Source organism: Pteropus medius, unplaced genomic scaffold (assembly GCF_902729225.1).
Source record: "Pteropus medius unplaced genomic scaffold, Ma_sr-lr_union100, whole genome shotgun sequence".
Lineage (NCBI taxonomy): Eukaryota > Metazoa > Chordata > Mammalia > Chiroptera > Pteropodidae > Pteropus > Pteropus medius.
The window spans coordinates 7,345,288-7,358,455 of NW_024344437.1; the positions used below are offsets into that span (position 1 = coordinate 7,345,288).

A 13,168-nucleotide genomic window follows, 5' to 3' on the forward strand; every position below is an offset into this window, starting at 1 on the left:
TCCAAGTAACGTGAACAGTAGGCTGTTCAGGAGTCTCTGATGAATCAATGTTTTCTTCCCTTCTCTCCAAGAAAATCTATTTCGAGCAAAGGTCAAATCTGTGCTGCATTTAGAGCCTATTAAACACGAGTCTGGAGAACAGAGCCTCTTCTCTTTTTTATTCTCTACATAGTTTCGAGCACCAGGGACACCCTGGTCTTCTGCAGATCATCATTTCCCACATATTTCTGGTGTTTGTAATTTTACTTGTGTTCTGGAGGGTAGCGTGTAAGCTGTGGCACACACCCAGTGAATCTGAGTGACTTAAACCTTTAAAAATTGTCTTGGTGGAGTTTATTAGGCTTTCGCTATGTTTCGGAAGGATATAGTAATGTGCCTCCTCTAAATTAACAGGCTTAGAAATTGAGCTCGGGTCCATCTGTCCTCCTCGTCCCCCAACTTCCTCACCCCTCTGGCCTCTTCTGTCTCCGTGAAGGTCGTCAGCTGTGGTTCAAGCTAACAGCCCTCGCACCGTCACCAAACCCTGCACATTCTGCTCCTGACAAGTCTTCAGCCCTGTCGCTCGCTCAGCCCAGGCCTCCCTGTATATGTGGCTGTCAGCAGAGTGTCTGACCTTGTCTTGTCTGCCAGCTTCTCCCCGTTAGCCTTTTCTGAGCCATCCTTTTATTCAGTAAAGATTTGAATGTATTCTGTGGGTCAGGCTCTGTCCTGAGCCTGAAGAGACAACAGTGACAGAGTCAGCCCCAAACTCCCTGGCCCCCAGGGGCTCGTAACCTAGTGGGGAGGGCAGACAGTGAGCAAAGTGCAGAAGTAAATGATACAGAAGGTTGAACCGTGATAAGTGCCCCGAGGGAAACAAAGCAGGAAAGGGAAATAAGGAGTGTGTGTGTGTGTATGTGCACGTGAGGGGGGTGTGGTTTTAAATATGGCTGCTCAGAAGGAGCAGGTGACACTGTGACGAGGAGGTGAGCCCTTGGAGGCCTAGGAGGGGGCAGGACGGTGCGATGTGTTAGAGAGACACCGAGATGTCAGTGAGTGCTGTGGCACGGCCGAGTCAGGAGGGTGCTGGGCCCTTCCGGCCATGGGAATGGCCTTGGCTGCTACTGGGGCACGAACGGAAACCTTGCCAGACCCAGCAGAGGGACGGACGGACTCTGCCTTCGTGTTAGCGGGTCTGTCATGGTGAGAATAACGGAGCAGGCGGTTAGCGGGAGGCGCATGGTGAGATGCGGCCAGGTTCTGGATGCATTTCGAAGGTGCGAGTGTTGTTGTTTGCTGATGGATTGATTATGTGGGGTGTGCAAAATGGGAATAAGTGACCCCAACATTTTCGGCTTGAGCTGGAAGGGCGGCATCGTCGGGAGCTGACAGGAAAGAGCGCGTTCACTGCAGAGTCCCCACTGTTGCTGGTCCGTAACGACTGAACGCAGGGACGAGCAGGCTTGGAAATGGGGACCCAGAGTTCAGTGTGGACGTGCTGTGTTTGGGATGCCTCCTTGGATGCTCAGGCAGACATACAAAGCGCGGTCGTTGGATGCATACGTGGCTCTGGAACTGTCTACCACATACTGAAGGTCGTAAGACCAGCCGAGGTCCCCAAGATCCACGCAGGAAGGGTCCTTGGGCTGAGCCCTGAAGGAGTTTTCTTGTAGGAAGTTCGCTTTCTTAACCCAGGACCTTTCCCGCTTGCCCCAGCCTAGCTTTCCCAAGCACCTCTAGGTGTTCCTTCCACGCGGCGGGCAGGTAAGGACAGCTGTCGGGCTACAGTTCCTGTGCAGCGTGGCCTGCTGTGCTGGAATGCTCACTGTCCACCCTTAAGGTCCACTGAGGTTTCCATCTTAAATTTTCTGCTATTACTTCTCTTTAAAGGTTGGCGATTATACACCAATCTCTATTGGTTTTGGTAGTTTTCTCCTGCTTCTTACCCCTCTTTGACAGTCCTCTGTAATAGCACTTACCCTGTTTTGTTTTTTATTTCTGTGTCTCTGCCAGAAGTCTCCTGAAGACAGGGGGTGCGGGGCTTATCAATCTTTACAGCCTCCAGGACTTTGAAGATCACCTGCTTGTTGCAGCATAGAGTTTGCTGAATTGAGTTTAATTTATTAAGGTTTATAAAGGTGATTTCTGTTATGGATATTATATATGTAATATGTTTACATAGAATTTTGTATAGCATATAGTATGTATACAGTATATAAATAAATGTTTTATTTATTTTCTATCTTCATATATTATATATCATACATATGTTTTGTTTTGTTTTTCCTCAGAATAGCTTTTCTCCTTTTAAGCATTTAGTCAAAACTTGGGAGCTCAAAAGTGCGTACGTGAAGAAGGAAGTTCTCACAGGCTCATTAGGAGTTACTAACACTATCCAATATGCCATCTTATTCAACATTTTAAATAGTGAAGCCGACACTTTATTTTTCCCTGTAGAAATGCTAGCCATCTGGAAAAGTGAGAGTGTGTGCGTGTGTGTGCGTGTGTGTGTGTTAGAGTAAAGGTTAAATCTCTGCAGAAAGCAATTTAAGAAGCTTCAGGAAACCCTTGTCCCCCTGGATACCTTTTGGGTTTTAAATCTGGGAATGTATAGGTTCTTTCAAAACTACTAGCTGAATTTTAGGGGCTGAACTTTGGTCAGCTGGGTGGAGAAAAGCGTCTGGCCCCACGGCTGTACCAGAAACAGCCATGATGACCCTGCAGGGCAGCCGGTTGGGGCCCTCGTGGGAGCCCTTCTCGGTACTGGCTGTGTCCCATCAGGAATGAAAGGACTAGAGTCCGCCAAAGTGACAGGGCCAGGGACACGGTGGTGATGCTTCAGGGGGACCTGTGTCCCCACACTAGGAAGCCGTGGCCTGCCCTGTGATTCTTATCCCCGCTTTCTGTGGGGCGGTGGGTCAGAGGAACAAAGCCACGCATGCCCACTGACCACAGCTAGCTGGCACGCCAGGCTTGGGAGGCTCTGGGCTAGCTGACAGGTGGTGGCTTTGCAGGACCATGGGCACCAGGCACTAAGTTTTCGAGAGAAACTGAGTATCAGAGTTTTCATATGAAATCACCTGGCTTTTAATTTTGGCTAAAAAAAAAAGTTATATTTTTTAATGTAAGGTGAATAATAAACCTAAAATCAACCTATCGATTATATTTCCTGGCCAATCAGATCGACCATTGGAGCCTTTTGTTCAGTTGAGCATAAACGGTTGTATTTCCGCTCGGAAGTCAGTCTCCACCTCCGTGACGGCGTCTTCCGATGTCCAGTTCCCGGTAGACCCCTGCTTCCTAAACCCTGCTCGATTTCCCTCCAGGGCACATCCGACTCGTGCCACGTGTCCGGTGTCTGTCTGCTGCACACCTGTCCCCTCATTAGCATGCGAGCCCCCTGAGCACGGGGCCTTTGGATCTGCGAGCACATCTGTGTGCCCACGGTCTGCGTTCCACGAACGGCTCACTGAACATGTGAGTGGCCCACCCAGTGGGTGGCTCGAATACTTTAAAATTGTTCAGTAGAAGGCCATTGTCACAACTCGGATGCATTCGGGACTGGCACAGACAGAGAGGAGGCGATGCACGGCAGGCCGTGGGCGATGGCCCCGGCCAGGGTCGGGAGTTCAGGAAGCAGCAGATGTTCCCCAGACGGCATGGCAGGCGTTTCTCAGCACCTGCTGAACGCTGAGTGATTTGTTTGTTTGCTTTTGTCAGCCAGAGGGAGTGGTAAGAAAACTACCCAAGTGGTTTCTTTTCCCATTCTTCGGCCAGCACTGATTGAAAGGTTATACGATCCAGGAAGAGCGAGTGATGGCTGCCGGATGCTCAGGAGGAGCTTGGCAGGCATTTGGGGTGGGGGGGCGCGGTGTAGTGGGTGACGTGGCTTCTGAGTAGTGATGTCCCAGAGAGCAGCACTGGTGGCCCAGGCCAGGACACGCTCGCGCCCTCGTCCCCCGACCCCGTCTCAGTGTGCCTTCCCTCCACGGTCTAGCAGGGAACATAGGCTGCTCTTAAACCCAAGAGCCAACTCTCGTTCCACAAAGTCAAAATACAGTGTCCTCTGCCTCCCAACCATGTGCCACCAGCCCTCCCCGAGTCCCTCTGCCTCCCTTTCCCAGAGGTTGGCCAGGCTGAGCTCCCTGGCGAGCAGCTCACGACTCACCCTCTTCCTCTCTCCGCCTGTGACCGTTCGCCAAGCGCCGCGTGTTCTTTTTCTGAGACACGTTTCTTGGTTTTGTCTCTTTGACCCGGTCACAGGTTACGTGCTCATCACCTGAAGCCCCGTTAGCTGGTCTGTGCCCTCATCCTAATCCATCCTCCATCTTGGTGATCTTGCACGATGAACAGCGAGTGTGGGATTTTCATACACGGAAGCTGGCTTTGCTGTCCCCTTGTAGGCTCTGTCAGGGGGGGCGTCCAAACATTTCCCCATGGCCTGCCTGCCTCGCCACCCCAGCACTGTCCTAACTTGCATCTGCGGCTCACTGCTCCTCCCAGGCCTCCGATACCAGCTGGCTGGACGTGCCAGGCACGAGGTGACCTTTGGCCGTTGCGTGCCAATGTCTGTGTCATGCTCTTTGTCTCCAGGCCTCCCTACCCCTAGAGCTTATGCACATCGTAGACGCTTGATGGCCAAGGATGAATTAAAGGATTTTTTTTTCTTGCTATGTATTTCAACGTAAACTTCTGTCTCCATAACCTTGACCCCTCGCCGGGCTGTGCAGAGAAGTGGATGGTGAGGTGGACCTCCGCCTGCCCTAGGGCCCGCCCTCCCTTCCCCTGGGTGGTTATGGGTTCCTTGCGATTAGGGGAGCCTCGGCCGGGTGTATGTGACTCACTCCATCGTCAGTGTGGGAGGTCTACAGTGGAAGTGAGACTTTTTTCTATATTTTTCCTGTTTATTTGATCTTATTTATTTTTCAAACTTGTATGCCCCTTAGCTTACCAACTGGAGACTGTCGTTTGGAAAATAGTCCCAGTTTTAAGCGTGTGAACAGCATTCCATGTAAACGAGAGGCATTTTCCTAAAGTATCAGAGGATCTGTGCTCAGCTGTTCTTTCCTCTCACACATAACTCTCTCTATCCCCCTCCCCGCAATCCTCCTGGTTCAAGAAATACTGAAGAGGTCCCACTGGCTGGCTCTTTCTAGAACCAGACCCGCGGTGGCTCAGCTGCAGCCTGGGAGCCGGTGGGCGGCAGCCCGTCACAGGCCTGTGCGTCCAGCGCGTTTGCTGGGCACTAGATGCGAGCCCAAGGCCCCATTTTCTCCCCATGGCTGCAGTCTTCACTGCCTGTCTGCATGGCCCGCAGCTGCCACATGTGCATTTGGGATTTTTTTTTTAATATCTGCCTTTACTATTTCTCTTTCGGAAATGTCTTACCGTTTTTGTTGTTTGTACAAGTCTACACGCAGTCTGGGTGCATTGTGATTCCTCTAAGAGCCCAGAAGACTTGAGAAGTAGTAAATGCAGTGGCTGTATTATCGAAATATTAAAGTTCAAAGTTTAAACCCCCAAGGTTAGGAAATTAACTAATTAAGATTATTATGCTCATTTTCTTACATGGCAGCTGCTAAGATTTGTTTAAAAAGTTAGCATATGTTTTTTAAGAAACTGGTTTTATTGTACAGCAAATAAGTAGTTCCAGAATTGAAATGACTTTGCCAAAGCTACCGATGGTGACGTAACAGATATTAGTATTTGTCAGCATGAAGCAAATGTAGATCTTTAGTTCGCAACTGATATTTTACCTTTTTTGTGTGAGATTAATAGACTCTGTTTTCCTTCACTAAAGTTTACCCAACATATGACTTAATCGCATAGTTTATTAAAAACACACAAACTTTGTCTAGAAATCATTTTCTGCAGCAATTTCTTTTTAAGTTTATGAACTTAATCACCACTGTGTTTGGTTTGGGCACTTTGTAATTCCTTCAAGAATCAAGGAAACTTTAGAAATAGTGCAGTGGCTGTATCATTGATATGTTATAAGTTAAAAAATTTTAATCCCCAAAGATCAGGAAATTAATTAAGCCAACATTGTTATGTTCATAATTAAAATATTCCCAATTGACGGGTTGAAATTAAATGTGGCAGCGACCCATTGTGTCCCCAAAGTATACAGTGACTTTCAGAGATCCAATCTGGACAAATATGTGACAAGCAACTATTCTATGGGATTACGGAGAGTCATTTTATACACAGCTGAGTGAGTGTTTACAAACGCTGATTTCACATTCTTCTTGCAGGAGGCTCACGGTTTGAAATCATTTCTTATAGAAAAGGGTTATCTGCTTTAAGATGAATCTCAATTCTAAAAATTGCAAAAAGGATCCATAATCGAGGTCCAAATAGCACATGCTTCTTCAAGCATGTAAATTATTTTTGAGATCTTATTCTACCCAGCTATTCAGAAATATATTTGTTTAGCTTGTAAAAGGATTCCTAGTACTAAAATCAAAATTTAATTTTTGGAAGAAAACAAATTAAACATATTAGGTTTGCATTTAATATCCTTTGAGAAATGAAAAAAGGTACATATTTTCAGGGAACTTTTTGACCTCAATGATGTGAGCTTTGTCACAACTGTTGGTCAGATTTTCTTTCAGCAAATAGTGGTGATTGATAGTGTTCAAACTTCCTAGAGTCTGAAGCCTATGTGAAGAAATAGTCCCTTTCTTGTAAATGATGCTTATTCATTAGCAGCTGCTGGCAGGTTTCTTCCATATACTCCTCTTCCATACCTCCCTTCTAACTCCGCCTGGAATGCCTGCAGGAAAACGTGGATCTTTTAGAGGTGCAAGATGCACAAAGAAAAGGAGAAAATGAAAAGGAGGGGGTGTCCAGCTGTCTTAAAGAGAAATTCTCGGCCAACCTCTGTCCACAGGTGTTACCCACTACACAGACATGTCCTCAGTGTACTACTGGAATCGGTCCACTTCGCTTAGTTGTATGTCTTGAAATCCCAGCAAACAAAAGTTCAGTTAATTCACTAAGCATTGAAAGATATTCAACGGTTGTTTGGGAAATGCAAGTTAAAACCACTAAATCTAACACTACATCCCCACTAGAATGGCCAGGATGAAAAAGACTGATGATTCGAGCATTGGCAGGATAAGGAGAAGCCGGAACACTCAGACAGGATCAGTGAAAATGGGAAATGACGCCACCACATTGAAAGACAGTCTCACGTCTGTAAAGTCAAACATGCACTTGCTCTGTGTGCATCCGTATAGATGGTATGACAGAGTAAATCCAGTCTCCGGCAGCTACCCACAAGAAATAAACACGTTTGTCCACACAGAGACTAGTATACAAACATCTATAGAATTATTCACGATATTCTAAAACAAATCAAATGTATAATAATAATAATGGGTGAATGGATAAACATACTGTGGTATGTTCATAGCTTGGAATACTACTTAGAAACAAAAAGAAATAAACGATTAATAAGATCGATGATGGTGAGGGGAGGGAATTGCCTGCAGTACAACTGGAGGGAACATTGTGGGGTGATGGACATGTTTTGTATCTTGATTGTGGAAGAGATTGCATGACTCTGCACCTTTGGCAAAACTCATTGAATTGTATACTTCAAATGTCTCAACTTTATGTTAATTTAATTCAACAAAGCTGGTTAACGAGAAACAAAACAAAACGAGGAAAACTTCTGCAGAACTTATATGCTGGTGTGAATTCAGTAAATTGGGGATTCGTTTACTCTGAGAGTACAAGAATTTTTTTTTATCATAAATGGAAACATTTCGTGGGAGGCAGAGATGGCCAGCGTAGAGAAATGCCTGATGGGGGTAGAGATGAAAGGTGACCTGAGGGTACCAGACAGGCACCCGAGTATTTGTAGGCAAGAGGCCACATTCTCTCTTGAGAATGTTTGTTTAATAATGCCTGTGAAGTCTCATCTGGTCTGCCTTGAAATTATTGGTATTATAGGAAGTCCTGAGAACATTACACATTTTACAGAGATTCCTCTTATCTACTAGTGAATTTTAAATTTAGAGATCTCCCTAGATTAGAGCAAAGTGACATCCAGAGCAAAGAGGTTTTGGCTCTGCTGGCACTAGAAGTTGGTAGTAGAGACCATTGCAACTGTCTTGGTTTCAGCCTTGACTTCTTTTGTCAGCCTACAATGGGAATGCTGGATGTGCGCTTTGTCTTAAGCTTTATGAACTTTCACACCCCTTAAGGTCCGTAAGTGCAAAAGTATTGAGAATACTAATGCTGTCAAAAAAGAGGTGAGATAATCTTGGAAATTAAAATGATAGTAAAAAAAAAAAAAAAAGAAAAAGAAAGAAAAGAAAGAGGTGGGAATATGGTGAAATGCAGCGGTACCTGGGATGAGAGGCTGGACAGTGGGAATACTCCGGAGGATGGAAGAGAGGGAGAGTGAGGAGAGATGCATCTGACAGTTGGCAAGGGACCAGAAAAACAGACGAATGGAATGAAAACACAACGAAACCACTGGGAACCCTCGTCTGGAGGGCGCGCATCATCGTCGGATACTCACTAGCCTGAGGTTAATTCAGGAGAAGGGAGTTTGCTCTTGAACTTGAAGGCTAAGCGTGATCTGGTTGAATTGCTGCTCATGAAACTTGAACCCTCCTGGTTTTCAGCATCGTCAGCTCTGAGCCGGTTGGAATTTGCAGAACATCAAAGGAAGGGCAGAGGCAGCTGCGGCTGCCATGCCCGGCTCGCGGCGGGGAGCGGGTGACCGGCCTCGGCAGGTTTCGTTGGTGCTGGCGCTCTTCAGTTTTGAGGAGTTTCCTGCAAACTGCAGATGGGTGGAAATGCATCCAGGTTCTAGAACTTTTCATCTTTCCCGGTTTGTTTATTAAATCCAAAAAGTGGTTAGCAGGAGAACCGCCTTTCAGACCCCACCTGCCCATGAGCTGAGCGGGCTGCGCTCGGAAGCATGCTTCAGGCTCCATCCTATGGACCTCCGATGGCTTCTCAGTCAGCAGGCGATCCCAGGAAACGGATGCCCAGCTTGTGACATTCAATTATGTGTACGTGTCTAATTGTGAAGGAAAGTAAAATCATACAACGTGTATGAAAAGCTGGAAATACCTATTTTGATATTAATGCCTTAACGGCAAGCTGTAATTAAGGATTTGGGAATGTTTCGCATCTTGTGGGAACGAACCCCCCAGCCCCAATTCCCTACGCCCCTCATAACAGCTAAGTCCATTGTAACCTTCGGTAATTGGTTTTTTATTAAAATAAGAGACTGCAGTATAAATTTTAGCGACTAAGCTAAATAGGCATTAACAGGCCCTGGGATCCAACCGCAATTTGCAACATCGTTCCTTTGGGAAAATGGATTCTAAGTGCCCAATAACTAACTTACAAATAGACTTTTGAATCATAGTCCATTTGAGAATAAGGAACTGTTTGTGATAGTAATACCTCCAATTGGCTCACTCGAGAACTGCACAGAGGGACCTATATTCTGACACACGTGTGTGGTGAGCCTGGCTAGTCTGGGTTTGATCAAAGGTTATTGCTGAGTGGGCATTGAAAGCACAAGGATTAAAACCAAAGCAGAGGCCGGAGATGAGGCGTTAGCAGGGTGTGTCTGGGGAGGTTTTAGTAGTGGGAAAGGTTTTCGATCTCAGAGGCAAAGGCGCGATTCTGAGCAGATGAAGCAAAGGGAAACCGAGATGGAAAATAGGTAAGAAGGGAGGTTAGGAGCCGAGCAAGCTGAAAGCAGAAAGGCCAGGAGACAAGGAATAAGCATCAAAAGCCAGTTATTTTTAAGGAAATCGTAATGCAAAATGTACCAGGAGGTCAGGCAAAATGGATGCCTCCGAGACTCGCAAATGGTCCCTTAATGATATTACGATGCGTGTTTAGAATCGTGACTGAGATATGTCGATTCATTGATAAAGTCAGTATATTTATTGAGCACGTGCTAAGGGTTAGCATGATCAGAGGTTGGCAAAGGGAGTTTCTGCTTTCGTCGAATTTAAAGTTCAGAGTAATACCAGCCACCTATGAAAATGAGCCAAAGCAGGCAGATATGATGGTGGTGGTGTCTAGGTTCTGCTCATTAGCAGAATATTAGATTTTGATTACTTCAGCTTTAATTTTGTATATTTGCCACCCCGACTGTAATATTTATGGGCGTAGGTAACATGTGATGTGTCCTCTTGGTATTGCTTCTTTTTTTTAAATCACCATGGGAGCATAGTAGGTACCCCAATAACTATATTTTGGTTGGTTGGTTATAATAGGCTTGACTCACCTGACTGCTTCATCGAACCCATTTGACACACGAGAAAACTATTTGTTAACGTACTACTTACCAGTGAACAAGAAAATGCCTGGTCAATAGAATATAAACGTAAAGTGTCTTTCATTGACGTGTGTAACTGAGTGATGCTTGGTGTTCTCTCTGCAAGTGGCAGGCACGACCCCTGAGCTCCCGCCGACTGCAGCTCGACATGGCGCAGCCAGCGGGTTCTCGTTCCCTCCCACAGGCGGCCTCTGCACTAGTGTCCCTTCCGTGCATTAGTGACTTTCTCGCCGTGGTTCCACACTCGGCACGTACCTGTCACTGCGGTTATGTGTTCTGTTAGAGGCTTACTCGAGGCAGCAGACACGAGAGCGGTGGTCGCTTGTTTGCACGGTGCCCGAGTGCCCTTGTGCTGCTGCGGTCACAAGCCGGTCTGTATCCATTACGCCAAGAATAGCACTGCATGGCCGGTGGGCTCCGCTCGGGCTGCCAGAACAAAAATACCGTGGACTCGGGCGGATTAAACAACAGAAAGTTATTCTTCATGGTTTCGAAGGCGGGGTGTTAGGATCAAGGTGCCAGCACATCCGGCATCCGATGAGGGTGGGCTGGAGGGAAGCTGGTCTCCTGTCTCTCCTTGTAAAGGCTCTAATTGCGTCACGGGGTCTCCACCCTGACGACCCAATCTCCTCCCGAAGTCACAGCCTCCAAATACCATCGCACTGGGCATTAGGGTTTGGGAGGGACGCGAACATTCAGTCCATAGTGCTTTTCATGGTTCAACTTGAAAATACTCCAGCTTGGTATCACCCGAGTTCCCGAGGTCACCGAGGGCTGTGACACAGTGAGAGGCTCCCAGGAAGAGCAGCCACGTGTGCCCCTCTGTCCTCGCCCGCCTCCGTCAAAATTCCAGCTCCCTTTCGGGTGCTTCCCCTACACATTTTTGGGGGGGGAGGGAGAAATTGCATTTGTTTCAAGAACATAGTTTTCTCAGCCTGCAGTTCTGCCATTCGTGTCCCCAGTGCTCAGGCTCGTTCTGGTGGCACCGTCCTTGCCCCCGTCCAGAGCCTCGCACAGTGACAAGTGATCAGCTGCCCGAACTTGGGGCCTCCCCACTCCACCTCCTGCTGAGGAGGAAGAGCCATCGGTGTCCCCTCCATCCCTGTGCACACTCCAGAAATGACCTAAGCAGAGAAAGCACCCTTTGTAATATTACTGTCTCTACAAAGCTCCATGTGTGCTAGGCCCCCTTAAAAAGGCCACAGGCAATGGTCTGTACATCTCTGGTTTTTATTCCTCAGCCTTTCCCTTCATAAGTCCATGGGGGAGGCCTTTGGGAGTAAAGGACACCAGGCTAGCCCGAGCCTCTGCGATAGCATCAGCACGTCGCCCGCAGACCAGATCTGTGTACCCTGGCTCCTCTTTCCAGTGAAATATTTCCTTGGAGGGCTTCGTGTCCGCTACACATCGACGCCCGGCAGGCACACCCTCCAGAACTGCCCAGACCCGTCTTGAGTTCCCCAGGCCGCCGAGCTGGGATTCCCCTGAGTGAGAGGAATTTCTTCTCTCTAAGGGCAGGCTGGAGGGCAGGTTCTGGAGGGCAGGCTGTTTGCACAAATTCGGTAAACACAGATGTTTTCATAGATGTTTTGTTGCACATTCAGAACGACTCAACTAATTATGGAGAAAAAGTATAGTTTCCTTTATTTTGGTTTTTCATAAAAGTACTTAACTTTTATTATTAGAGCGCTGTTCTATCCATTTTCTCTTATGACAATGTCAATCATGGCATTTTTTCACTGTCCGAGTAGCAGAAGTGTGTATTTCCCTTGGGATGGGAAATTCTTAATGTATCAATAGTAGCGGAGGAAGAATGGGTTTTATTGAGCGCTTAGTATGCTCCAAGCCCAGAGCTAAGCAAGCTATACCGTTGAGCTTGTTTGTCCATTACAAAAGTGCTATCGAATTAATATTTTTAGCTCCATTTTACATTCGAGAAAATTTCAATTTAAAGAGGTTAAGTAATTTGCCCAAGGTCATAGAGGTGGTAGATGGACACTTGGGACTAGAGTCCACGCTGTCGGAACTGGGCTCCAGACCACGACCGTGCCTGAAATACATCTTTCTGATATCGCCAAGTGTCTCTTGTTGACTGAAAACTGAGCAGTAAGACAGTAGAACTGCTTCTCGGTGGTGATTGCAGAGGTGGGAGGATTCCTGTGCATTCAAATTCTTTCTTTAAGACTGTAATTTATGTTATCCCATGATGAATTGCATGTAAATGTAACTTAATAGCCAAAGGATAGTTGTCCAGACAAAATAATTTCAGCAGACTTTTGTGCTTCCCGATTAACTTAAACCAGATTTTTTATTATGAGCCAAAAATTACATTCTTATATATGAACCAGATATTCTAGTCAGAGTCATAAATTCACTGGGAAGATCAGAACAATATATATATATATATTTTTAAAAATCTTAAAAACGGTTCTATGCTTTAATTCCACCTAATAGACACCACACCAAGGCACTTATATAGGCTAGTAGTAATTTTTTAAAAAGTATTGGCGGTTTAATCTGATTAGATATTTTCTGTGACGTGAAAAGATCAGCAGTTCGTTTCTTACGCTGACGATACCTGGAGAGAAATGATTTCATCTTTAATCCGAAGCTCTCGGCAGGGACCTCAGAGTAATCGTTCCCGTTATTTCCATATACCCAAGTATCTTCTGGATGCTTTTAAGATTACCTTGTGCAGACTGAGAAATATTTGCCAAAATGAAGTTCCAGCGAAGTTATTCTTTTCCCCAGAAAGCACATTTGTTTATACGGCGTTTCTAGGGGCACCGAGACTAAAGTTTACGTAGTGTAAGAGACAGGAGAAAAAGGCAGTCGTGAGGGCCTCAGTAACCAAAGTTCCAATGGGGA

The 13,168-nt window shown here is 46.3% G+C and overlaps 1 protein-coding gene across 1 annotated transcript in view; it reads left to right on the plus strand.

The window, feature by feature from the left end:
- Window positions 1–13,168, plus strand: part of ATP8A2 (ATPase phospholipid transporting 8A2) — a 236,978-nt gene that overhangs the window by 146,431 nt on the left and 77,379 nt on the right. The gene's annotated exons all lie outside the window — the stretch shown is intronic.